This window comes from Giraffa tippelskirchi, chromosome 9 (assembly GCF_054371585.1).
Source record: "Giraffa tippelskirchi isolate mGirTip1 chromosome 9, T2T-mGirTip1v1.2.pri, whole genome shotgun sequence".
In the NCBI taxonomy this organism is placed as follows: domain Eukaryota; kingdom Metazoa; phylum Chordata; class Mammalia; order Artiodactyla; family Giraffidae; genus Giraffa; species Giraffa tippelskirchi.
The window spans coordinates 32274141-32286895 of NC_137283.1; the positions used below are offsets into that span (position 1 = coordinate 32274141).

The 12755-nt window shown below is 38.5% G+C and overlaps 1 protein-coding gene across 3 annotated transcripts in view; it reads right to left on the bottom strand.

Moving 5' to 3' along the window:
* TAFA1 (TAFA chemokine like family member 1) overlaps window positions 1-12755 on the bottom strand; it is a 928543-nt gene that overhangs the window by 716704 nt on the left and 199084 nt on the right. The window lies entirely within an intron of this gene.

The window sequence follows — 12755 nt, forward strand, 5'->3', positions numbered from 1 at the left end:
AAGCAAAAATAAACAAATGGGACCTAATTAAAATTAAAAGCTTTTGCACAACAAAGGAAACTATAAACAAGGGGAAAAGACAGCCTTCAGAATGGGAGAAAATAATAGCAAATGAAGCAACAGACAAACAATTAATCTCAAAAATATACAAGCAACTTCTGCAGCTGAATTCCCGAAAAATAAACGACCCAATCAAAAAATGGGCCAAAGAACTAAACAGACATTTCTCCAAAGAAGACATACAGATGGCTAACAAACACATGAAAAGATGCTCAACATCACTCATTATTAGAGAAATGCAAATCAAAACCTCAATGAGGTATCATTTCACACCAGTCAGAATGGCTGCTATCCAAAAGTCTACAAGCAATAAATGCTGGAGAGGGTGTGGAGAAAAGGGAACCCTCTTACACTGTTGGTGGGAATGCAAACTAGTACAGCCACTATGGAGAACAGTGTGGAGATTCCTTAAAAAACTGGGACTAGAACTGCCATATGACCCAGCAATCCCACTGCTGGGCATATACACCGAGGAAACCAGAATTGAAAGAGACGCGTGTACCCCAATGTTCATCGCAGCACTGTTTACAATAGCCAGGACATGGAAGCAACCTAGATGTCCATCAGCAGACGAATGGATAAGGAAGCTGTGGTACATATACACAATGGAATATTACTCAGCCATTAAAAAAAATACATTTGAATCGGTTCTACTGAGATGGATGAAACTGGAGCCCATTATACAGAGTGAAGTAAGCCAGAAAGAAAAACAACAATACAGTATACTAATGCATATATATGGAATTTGAAAGATGGTAACGATAACCCTATATGCGAGACAATAAGAGACACAGACGCATGGAACAATTTTATGGACTCTGAGGGAGAAGGCGAGGGTGGGACGTTCTGGGAGAATGGCATTGAGACATGTGTATTGTCATATGTGAAACAGAGCACCATTCCATGTTCGATGCATGTGACAAGGGCTCAGGGCCGGGACAATGGGATGATCCAGAAGGATGGGATGGGGAGGGAGGTGGGTGGGGGGTCCGGGAAGGGGAACACATGTAAACCCATGGCTGATTCATGTCAATGTATGGCAAAAACTATTACAATATTGTAAAGTAATTAGCCCCCAACTAAAATAAATAAATTTATTAAAAAAAAAAAAAAGACAGTATGGTACTGGCACAAAGATAGAAATATAGATCAATGGAACAAAATAGAAAGCCCAGAGATAAACCCACGCACCTATGGACACCTTATCTTCGACAAAGGAGGCAAGAATCTACAATGGAGAAAAGACAATCTCTTTAACAAGTGGTGCTGGGAAAACTGGTCAACCACTTGTAAAAGAATGAAACTAGAACACTTCCTAACACCATACACAAAAATAAACTCAAAATGGATTAAAGATCTAAACGTAAGACCAGAAACAATAAAACTCCTAGAGGAAAACATAGGCAAAACACTCTCCGACATAAATCACAGCAGGATCCTCCATGACCCACCTCCCAGAATATCGGAAATAAAAGCAAAAATAAACAAATGGGACCTAATTAAAATTAAAAGCTTTTGCACAACAAAGGAAACTATAAGCAAGGTGAAAAGACAGCCTTCAGAATGGGAGAAAATAATAGCAAACGAAGCAACAGACAAACAATTAATCTCAAAAATATACAAGCAACTCCTGCAGCTGAATTCCAGAAAAATAAACGACCCAATCAAAAAATGGGCCAAAGAACTAAACAGACATTTCTCCAAAGAAGACATACAGATGGCTAACAAACACATGAAAAGATGCTCAACATCACTCATTATTAGAGAAATGCAAATCAAAACCACAATGAGGTATCATTTCACACCAGTCAGAATGGCTGCTATCCAAAAGTCTACAAGCAATAAATGCTGGAGAGGGTGTGGAGAAAAGGGAAGCCTCTTACACTGTTGGTGGGAATGCAAACTAGTACAGCCACTATGGAGAACAGTGTGGAGATTCCTTAAAAAACTGGGAATAGAACTGCCATATGATCCAGCAATCCCACTGCTGGGCATACACACCGAAGAAACCAGAATTGAAAGAGACGCGTGTACCCCAATGTTCATCGCAGCACTGTTTACAATAGCCAGGACATGGAAGCACCCTAGATGTCCATCAGCAGACGAATGGATAAGGAAGCTGTGGTACATATACACAATGGAATATTACTCAGCCATTAAAAAAAATACATTTGAATCGGTTCTACTGAGATGGATGAAACTGGAGCCCATTATACAGAGTGAAGTAAGCCAGAAAGAAAAACAACAATACAGTATACTAATGCATATATATGGAATTTGAAAGATGGTAACGATAACCCTATATGCGAGACAGAATAAGAGACACAGATGCATGGAACAATTTTATGGACTCTGAGGGAGAAGGTGAGGGTGGGACGTTCTGGGAGAATAGCATTGAAACATGTATATTATCATATGTGAAACAGAACACCATTCCATGTTCGATGCATGAGACAAAGGCTCAGGGCCGGGGCAATGGGATGACCCAGAGGGATGGTGGGTGGGGGGTCCAGGAAGGGGAACACATGTAAACTCATGGCTGATTCATGTCAATGTATGGCAAAAACTATTACAATATTGTAAAGTAATTAGCCCTCAACTAAAATAAATAAATTTATTAAAAAAAAACAACAACAATGGCATCAAAAAATAAATAAATAAATAAATAAAATGGTAGCTATTTACATCACCATTACTGCAGCTGCAGGGTCTTCCTATGTTATGGGGCATTAGGAAACAAAGGCAGAAATAAGAAAGGGAGGTGAATGGCAGGGCATACTCTGGAAAATGGTAAGAGTTAGTCTTGGTCATAAGGAGTGGTCAGCAGATATGAGACATCATAAGATCACTGAAAGAGAGGCTGTTGCAGACTTTTACACTTTGACCTCAAAATAACCTTGAGATCATCTAATTCAACCACCTATAGCTATAGAAGCACAAACATTGTTGAGAGGTTAAGTTTCTAAAGATATGTTTTCAATAACTAATCACCTAGATAGGCTAGATGGCACATACTCTTGACTTTCACCAATCTAGGTCTGAGGGCTTTGCTTTCTAAAGAATAAATTCCATTAAAAAGTTTTTTTTAATCAAAATGTATTAATCAAGACTCTTCTGAATTGCAAGGTGCTCCCACTCAAACTAAATGAAGTCGAGAATGTGCTGGCTGACCTAAGTGAAATGGAGCTTCAAGGAAGAAAGGATTCAGATGCTCACACATAATCTTAAGACCTCAGTTTCACTAGCTTTATTTTTTTGGGGGTAGGTTCTCTTCTTTCGGTGTTAGTCAGTGCAGAAGCACTAGTTAAAGAATAACTTCTCTCTCCCAACAATTAGACCAAAGTTCCAAGAGTGAGTGTCCTCACCTATCTTGGTCTCTGTGCTCCATCTCTTGAGTCAAGCATTGTCACTAGAAGAAAATGGTCTATTCTGATTGTCCTGACCTGGGTCACATGGCCATTCCTGGCAATGGAAGAGTAGCCCATCCTAACACAAATCAAATGAATGAGGCTAGGAAGTTACTCCCAGAACAAATTGGGATGCTTTAAGGAGAAAAATAAAAAAGGCAACAGATGCAGGGCAAGCAAAACCAGCAGATGCCCACTAAAACTACTTTTGTGAGGATACAGAGAAAGTTACAAAAGACAAAACTCAAGTTTAAATTCAGAGTTCTTCAGGATACATTATTATTGTTTTCAGACCACAGGCAACTGTCCAATTCTTAAAGCACTTCCAAAGAATGAAAAAAGTCAGAGATCTGCAGACTCTTGTCTCTCATCTTTCTTCATAGACTTAAAAATACTAAAGCAAGAATTTACAGTTAAATTGTGGTTCTCTTACTAAGACCAGTTTTAAGCAATCAGATTGGTCATTCTATTGATCCCACTCAGAAAGATAAGTCAAACATCAAATTGACCTTTTCAGTCTAGAATTTTTTTAAGTCCTAGACAATGTCTTCTTTATCTTCATTTATGGTTTTCTTATCCATTTTTTATTCTGCTTTTTTTTCTTTTTCATTCTTCTCCTATTCACCCTCATTCATACATATGTTTTCATATCAAACCCCTGATTTCAACTTTATATTCTCCTTTATTTTCTGTGAGTTAAATAAAGATCTTGATTAACTTTTACTCTATTCCACTCATTCAATAAATACCTGAATTCCACATACTATTTTAGGTACTTGGGTGACAACCATAAACAAGGTAGACAAGATTCCTATTCTCATAGTATGCACACTCTAGGGTGGGGGAAATGTTATCACCTACTTATGCTTCCTTGTCTGCTGTTATCCACCAAGACCTATGGTCATCATAAACTCTGGGTACCTTTCAAAGTAAATCAGACTGAATCTCCCTAACTCACTGTGGGAGATAGAGCTAATTTCAAGGGCCCTATTTTATAGATATCATTGAACAGAGAGATAAAACAAGATCACTAATTTAATCATTAATAAGCATCTATAATATGCCAGATATTATTGGGCTGGCCAAAAAGTTTGCTCAAGTTTTCTGTAAGATGTTACAGGAAAGCCCAAATGAACTTTTTGGCCAGCCCAATATTTCAGGTTTTGGATCAGTAATATTGACCTGCATTATCCTCATGAGTCTAGTAAGGGACATCAGTAAATAAAATGAAAACTTAAGAGTAAATGATGTCAAAACAGCAAATTAGTGGTGAACATAAAACAGTTTTCAGCCTTTCTGTCTTGATGTATAATAACACAACTCTGAGCAAATGATCACTTGACCAAAGCCCCTGTGAGGATGTGACATCAGCAACAAAAGCCATCTTCAGTGCCTGCTACACAAGGCAAACTAAAGAAAGAATTTCATGTTTCCCAGTCAAGACCATGCTGCCACTTGACAAGGATCTCCACTGGTCCACCTCTTCCAAACATGTCTACTATTCAACCTTGTACTCAAGGTCTTCATGAATGCAATGTGATAAGATAAGGTGGACAGGACAGGATATGATAGGAAAGTAGCAACCCAGCTTCCATTTCAGGCAGTCTGGTTTCAGAGACAAATATTCTAGCCATTCTGCTATGCTGCATCATAGAAGCCCTTAATAAAGAGAGGAAGTACAAAAGAAAGAACAAAATTCACCTGAGTGAAAAGTATCAACTTGAGGATAATGTAAAAAAATATGAACAAGTAACAGAATACAAATAGTTATTTGTAATGCATACACAGTTAGGAAACAGTGTTCAGAACAGATTAAAATGTCCACTAATGGGAGTTCCCTGGTGGTCCAGTCATTAGGATTTGGTGCTTTCACTGCTGTGATCTAGGTTCAATCCCTGATCCAGAAACTAAGACCCTACAAGATGTAAGACATGGGCAAAAGGAAAAAAAAAAGCCCACATGTGAGTTAGAAAATATGATCCAAACATGCGAACAAACAAAAATGTAGAAAACATTTTTTGCCCCAATAAGGCAAAAAAGAAAAAAAAAAAAAAAAAGAGCTCAATTTCAAGCAGCAACCAAAAGCATCACCTACTAAAGTAACAATAGAATACCATTTCATACTTCTCAAATCAGTGGGAAAAAAAGGCTGACCTCATGAAGTGATGATAGTGTAAACTTCTGGAAGCAACTGAGTTGCTACAACCACTTCTAAGAACAATTTGGCAACAGATCAGTAATTTTTAAAAGGGACATAATTTACTACTTGACAATACCATTTTTAAGTATGTAAACTATTGTTGTGTCCCAGAAGACTGTTTGAGAATGCTTACACCAGCATTTGTGACATAGTATTATAAACAACCTAAACACCCATCATTAGAAGAAGAGATAATTAAGATGAGGTGCAGTAGAATTTTAAATGAAAAGCCTTATGTGTGTGATTCAACACGGACAGAGGTCAAAAACATAATGCTGAGTGGAAAAGGTACCCTGTAGATTATTATACAGAGCATAATATAATTTCTGAATATTTTAGATATTCAAGACTATACAAATGTATATAAAATTTGTCTAGCAAATAGAAAATTACTTCCAAGAAGTAGAGAAACATGACCTGAAGTTCACCTCTCTAACTCAGGAGAGGGTAGGAGAGCAAATGGGAGCAGGGAGGGATAAAGGGAACGAACATTATCTGTTATGGTTTGTTTCTTTTACATTAAAAAAACATGAAACAAGACTGACAAATCAAAACCTTTATCGATGTGAAATGCTAGGGCTATACAATTTTTATAGTTTTATGTTTTCTGCATTCCTCAACATTTTAAAAAGAAAACTCTATATGTCCGCTACTTCCCATCTCTCCCTCTTGTTCTCCTTGCCTTCCTCTGCTTCGTGGTTCCAGATTGGCAGAAGAACAGAAGAGGAGGGGTTCTGATCCCCACCAGGGTTTAAAGCACTTGTTCTCTTGCCTGGACCATCTTCCACTCTTACCCAACTGTAGTCCTACTGTACAAAGTGGCAAAAAGAAGATTTAAAAAGAGCAACTCACACCACTTAAAATCTTTAAGAGTTGCCCACTGACTTTCAGGTGCAGGTGAAAATCCTGCCTATAAAGATTGGAGTTTTTATAACTTAGCTGCTCAGTCTTATAATACAGAGCTTTCCCTTTCATTCTCTCTCACTGGCCCCAGTAGCCTTTCTGTCCTTTCAACGTACTACTACCCATCTGGGCCAGACATGTATCACATGGTCAACTTTCTGCTAGGATTGCCCAGCCCTGGTCTTGACTCCCCCAGTCCCACTTATCCCATAGAGTCCTCTCCACACATGGCATCTTCAGGGAAGCTTCCACAACAGATGCCTGGCCCACCTTAGACCAGAGGATGTGGTTCAGTGCTCTGGGTGCAATCTTGATTCTTTCAGAACATCACTTAGTCAGGGGGCAGTGGGGAGGGCTTAAATTCTATTGCCCAGGGTATCTGCTGATTTGCATTCATGGTGAACTGTTTCCTTTATGAGCTATCTGTGAGAATTGTCCCCTCTTGCTCCACAAACAAAGCTACCAGATTTTTAAATCACATTCCTCTCTCTCTTTTTTTTTCAGTTTGTTTTTTTCTGGCCTATGAGAGTTTCATTGACTTTTGGAGATGTTCAATCCCACCTATGAAATGTTTCTTACCATATTTCCTCCAGTGTTTGGGATATTTTGAAACTGGAGGAATTCTTGTTATCCTATTAAACACTATTACAAGAAATGTAATTTCTCCAACAAAGAATGTAGATGTGCTCTTATGTTACTGAAAGTGGGGTCAGGCTACTGGTCACCTGAAGGCCAATAAAGAGGCAAGATTGGTTGGAAAGGAAACCTTCCTTTATTGTGGAGGCTGGCAACCTGGGGCAGGGGACTCCCCCTACTGACAATCAGTGGGCAAGAGCTTTCAAATGGGAGTTTCAAGAGGATATAGGTGGAGGGAGGGGCTACACTTAGAAACTGCACAGTCACCTCTGACAGTCATCTTAAAATTGGTCTTATCAGCATCATGTTGATTGTTTTAAGTAGCATTGGGCTTCGCTTGTGGCTAAGTTGGTAAAGAATCTGCCTGCAACACGGGAGACCTGGGTTCAATCCCTGAGTTGGGAAGATCCCCTGGAGAAGGGAAAGGCTACCCACTCAAGTATTCTGGCCTGGAGAATTCCATGGACTGTATAATCTATGGGGTCGCAAAGAGTCAGACACAACTGAGCAACTTTCAATTAAATTAAATTAAGTCTTCACTTCCAGGGTTGTTTTCTCAATTCTTTGAAATAAGTTCCTGGAATTATGACAGCTTATGTCATGGCTGCAGTCTGGTCATCACGTAGTTAACTTCTTCCCCTTAGTGGGGGTTTCATTATCTACAGAACAGCTCAAAGAATATAGCTCAGAATATTACCAATAGCTCTTGCTGCTGTTGCTACTGTTGCTGCTAAGTCGCTTCAGTCGGGTCCGACTCTGTGCGACCCCATAGACGGCAGCCCACCAGGCTCCACCACCCCCGGGATTCTCCAGGCAAGAACACTGGAGTGGGTTGCAATTTCCTTCTCCAGTGCATGAAAGGGAAAAGTGAAAGTGAAATCGCTCAGTCGTGTCCGAATCTTAGTGACCCCATGGACTGTAGCCTACCAGGCTTCTCCGTCCATGGGATTTTCCAGGCAAGAGTACTGGAGTGGGGTGCCATTGCCTTCTCCAATAGCTGTTGAGGAGGAACTAAAGGTCCTTGCCTCTGCTTAATGACTAAACTACTATTATTTGTTCTTGTTTGACTCTTTCTTTGCTTTTCTCCTCTCTCCTCTGATTAAACTTATTCTGTAGCTAAAGTTTTTCTACAAAAGACAGGTTGAGGGGACAGAGGACAGGGGAAGAAAGGACCATAGTGCCTTGCTCTGTTTCATTTACTTTCTTATTTAAGAAAACTCATTCATTTCACTGTGCTATAATCTCTCTGAGAGAAGGCAAATATATGTGTTTTGACTTGTCGCCATTTTTTTTTAACAGTGCTGCCACAGAGTAGGTACTCAAAACACATTTGCTGAATGAATGAACAGATCAGAGCTGGAGGGTAGGGGTTTCCCTTGGAGCACCTTGCTGGAGAGCAGGCTGATAAAACATAACCATAGGCGATACGACAAATTCCAAGATGTTCAACATTCTCCCAGGCACTAGGAGATGAAAGCCTCAGAGTCTTTGATCACCAGAAAATGTGGCTCCCCCACTAGTCTACTGTCATTAATCTTTAATGCATGTCTCACTCCATCCATCCCACACTTAAGTTTCCATATTCTTCATTAATTCTGACATCAGCAGGCTGAATTCCTCTGAGGCCCAAGGCACTAAAGCTCTCCCTTCAAATACCAAAGGCACATTTTTTAAAAGACAGGCATAATTTTTGCCTACAAGATTTTGTATAACAATATTACCAATTAGCCTCTTGTACCATCCAAATAAATTGCCTACTAGTCATCACTTTAAGGGATTAATTGACCATGCAAATACTGAGAGGCATAAAATTCTGCTGCCAGACAGAGACATATTTAAGGCCTCTTTAGTGTTCCTCCTTGAGAGCAAACTCCTTTATATTTTAATCATATTGTATCATTTGAATGAAACAAAGTCCACTTGAGTTTTCTGTCCCTAGGATGATCCTCAATTTATTTGTCCTTTGCCATTTGGGATTAGCCTTTCTTCAAACAGTTCACACAAAGCAAGTAGGATGCTAGAAGGTAAATGTTAAGAAGTCCAGACTGTTTTCCATATCTCTCCTTGAACCTGGAGGAGACCAGCCATGGCAGAATCCCACCTGAATTATCTGAGCTATGGATAGAGTCAGAGTGTTGGTAATGGTAACCTTTACCTTAAATATCATATTTAATTAACCATGTTACTTAAATATCCTCTAAGTCTAAAGAAACATTAGGGAAGTGTATAAGTCCCTTAGGTAGGGTCCCAGCAGGAAACAAATGGCACAAATAGAAAAATGAAGAGAGTTAAATAAAGGGGCTATTTACAAATGGTATAAGAAAACCATTAAAGGCTATACTAGTGCTCTGATGCTAGTGCCAACAGAGCTGTTCCCTCTGCTTAGCTGAAAGGAGCTGGGAGAGGGTGCAGTTAGGGAACTTGGACAGAAAGAGACATATGGAGAGGACCACCTTCCAAACAGCTGTGATCTTTGGTCAAAGTGACAGCCAGTCCAAAGTTATCCCTTAAGGAGAGAGCCAAGGGAATACAATGTCCCAGCCTCTCCCCTCTTCCCTCTTCCCATATCCTGGCAGGACTTCCCACTGGCTGCTCCCAACAGGAAGGCAGAAAGTAAAGGAGTTCACCAAGATTGTCTACAGACCTTGGCTTCTTAAAAACAGAACAGAGCATGTTTTAAAAAAAAATTGAAAAGTTGAGTGTACATCTGGAGGGTAAAACAGAAGATATCCAATACAGTAGGGACCAGAGGCATCTAGGGAAGACTCACAAAACACAGATTCTAGAAACTCCACTATCCCTGAATCGAATCATAGCAAAATTCATAGGCAGACGAATTTTGGGCAAACTGATAGGCTATTATGATGTACACCTGTCATTAAGATTATGCAGCATTTTAAATTTAAAACCCTGATATTAACTTTTATTTTATAATTCTTATTACTCCAGAAAAATTAAAAATCTTGGTGTTGCAAATTTGGCTTTATATAACTAACATCAATTTTTATTGGTTATCCAAAGAGAAGGGGATATTAAATAACCTAGTCTTTTAACTTGGGTACATAAATCCACCCTGTTCACAGTGATATTGTTGTGCCCATGGTTAAATGCTTATTTGTTGGTAAATAGCCACTATCCTAAGCTCCCAAGAATCTAACCTCTACCCTGGCTGCCCAGAACTCCCTCAATCCAGCAACCAAAGCATTAACACTTCAATAGACTAATACCTCAGCATCTAGCTTGACTAGAGACTTTGAATATAATATTTCTGTTTTCAACAGATTTGTTCTACTCTTCAACCAACTTTCCCTTTTATTCAGGAATTCTAAATTTTCAAATTTGGTAAATCTCTAGCAGAATTTTTTTTTTGAGAATTTTTAAAATTTTTATGCAGTTCAAATCAGAGTGCATGGTTCATTTTATATTGAAGAATGGTTGATTTACAATTTTGTGTTAGTTGCTGGTATACAGCAAAGTGATCCAGTTGTACAAATATATATATATATATATATATTCTTGTTCATATTCTTTTTATTATGGTGCCATTACAGGATATTGAATATAGTTCCCTGTGCTATACAATAGAGTCTTACTGTTTGTCCATTCTATATATATTATTTTGCATCTAGCAGAAATATTAATGAACCCAACAGCCAAACACTATTATCAAAGAGACATAGGGCTCTACCAATCAATCAGCTGGATGGTTTGCCACCAAATTAACAGCAGTGAATTATACATTTTCCCCCCTATATTAGTTTTCAACTTCAAAATCCAATAGCTCTTTATCTTGAGTCCAAGAACAATCAGAGAATAAACCTAAGAAAATGGCATTTGCGACCAGAATCCTGTGTTCATATTCTTCTCTGTCACAATCAGCTGGTTGATCTTGGTCAAGTTATTTAAACTCTAGGTCTCAGTTTCCCTGTTACTTAAAAATCAAAAACAAACAAACAAACAAAAGTCCTACTCATAATGTTTCTGGTCAAAGTACCGTTATTCAAAACAGACCTCGTTTTTAGTCAGTGAGGAAGAACAAAGAAAAGAAGAAAACAAGAAAGTTAAAATGAGCAGAAAAAAATAGTGATAACATTCTAATGTATAATCACATAAATAATGACATCTCCCATGTATGAAGCCATTATGTCACCAAGCACATAGCAGTGGTATTGCAAACATATAATTCTCACCAAAGTCCTGGTAGGTAGTATTCTTAAATCCACTGCACCAAAGGGGAAATTAAGCTCTGAAAACAGCATATTTAAGACACCCAATAGCAGTCCAACAACTTCCTGGACTCCCAAGAGATACTCGGAACTGCTACCTATAAGAATAAAACCATCAATGTACAATCCCATGATTATAAACAAGATATTTAAAATTGCTTCCCAATCAATCATTTACATCTTACTTCAGAAAAACAAAGGGAAATGAGTATTGGTTTTTAATGAGAGACTCTTTTGAGACTGTAATATTGAGAAAGGTACATTTTCTGAAGACCTCTATATTTACCTGGATGGGCTAAATTCTAGATTTTTAATACGTCAGAAAGAGTCAGTCTTGTAAGTAATTTAGAGACTTGTTCTAAAAAAATGAATAAGGAAACAAAACAACTACTGATTTCTGTTCCTGCAAGAGTTTGTTTACATATTTATTAACAGGATCAACATCAAAGTAATTCATGCCTCAGGAACTTTAGTTGTAGTTGTAGCAAGCAGTTTCTCAGGAGACTGAAGGTGTAATCACATGATTTTAGGTCCTTCTAACTCTTCCATCACAACAGTAGGTATATGATTTGATCTTCAATCCCCCCTCACATCTTGGAAAATGACCTCATGGGATCTAATAATGTACTATTTAACAAAAAGACCACAATGGTGACAATAATAAAATGCAGTTCATTGACTCTCAAGAATAGAATAAGAGGAATATTTTTAAAAATCAGTGTTTTTCTGTTTATGAAAATATACTGACTTTGTTTCCTATATTTTAGAATTTGTAGAAAATGCATCACAAAGACCCATTTTCATCTAACACAGGGCTCTAGAGTCCCCAAGAGCTCCTGCCTCCCAATCTCAGGAAATTCACACAAGAGCCACAGGAAGGCCATGTTATCACTGCCCTGCTCTTCCAGGAGGTGTAGGCATTCTTCTGAGTTGGTAATTCTAGTAATGGCTGCTTGTTAGAAAAGCAGGATCTGGAGCTTCACTTCAACCTCCTGAATTAAACTTGGGGGTTTTAATAAGTTCTTCAGGTGATTCTGATTTAGGCTCAAGTCCAAGCATGGTTGCTCTACACCAGATGTCTTAGATTTGCCTGATAAGCTGGTGAAATGGCTCAGCCTCTGAAAACCCCTCCAAAAGAAACTCTATCTCAGTGAGTCTCAGATCTTGTTACCAACTGAATTGTTTCTCTGTCCCAAAACTCATATATTGAAGCCCTAACTGGCACATCCTCAGAATGATTTTATTTGGATATGTGACTTTAAAGAAGCAATAGTTACTTAAGTGAATGAGGCTGTTAGGGTGTGTCCCAGTTCAACTTGATTG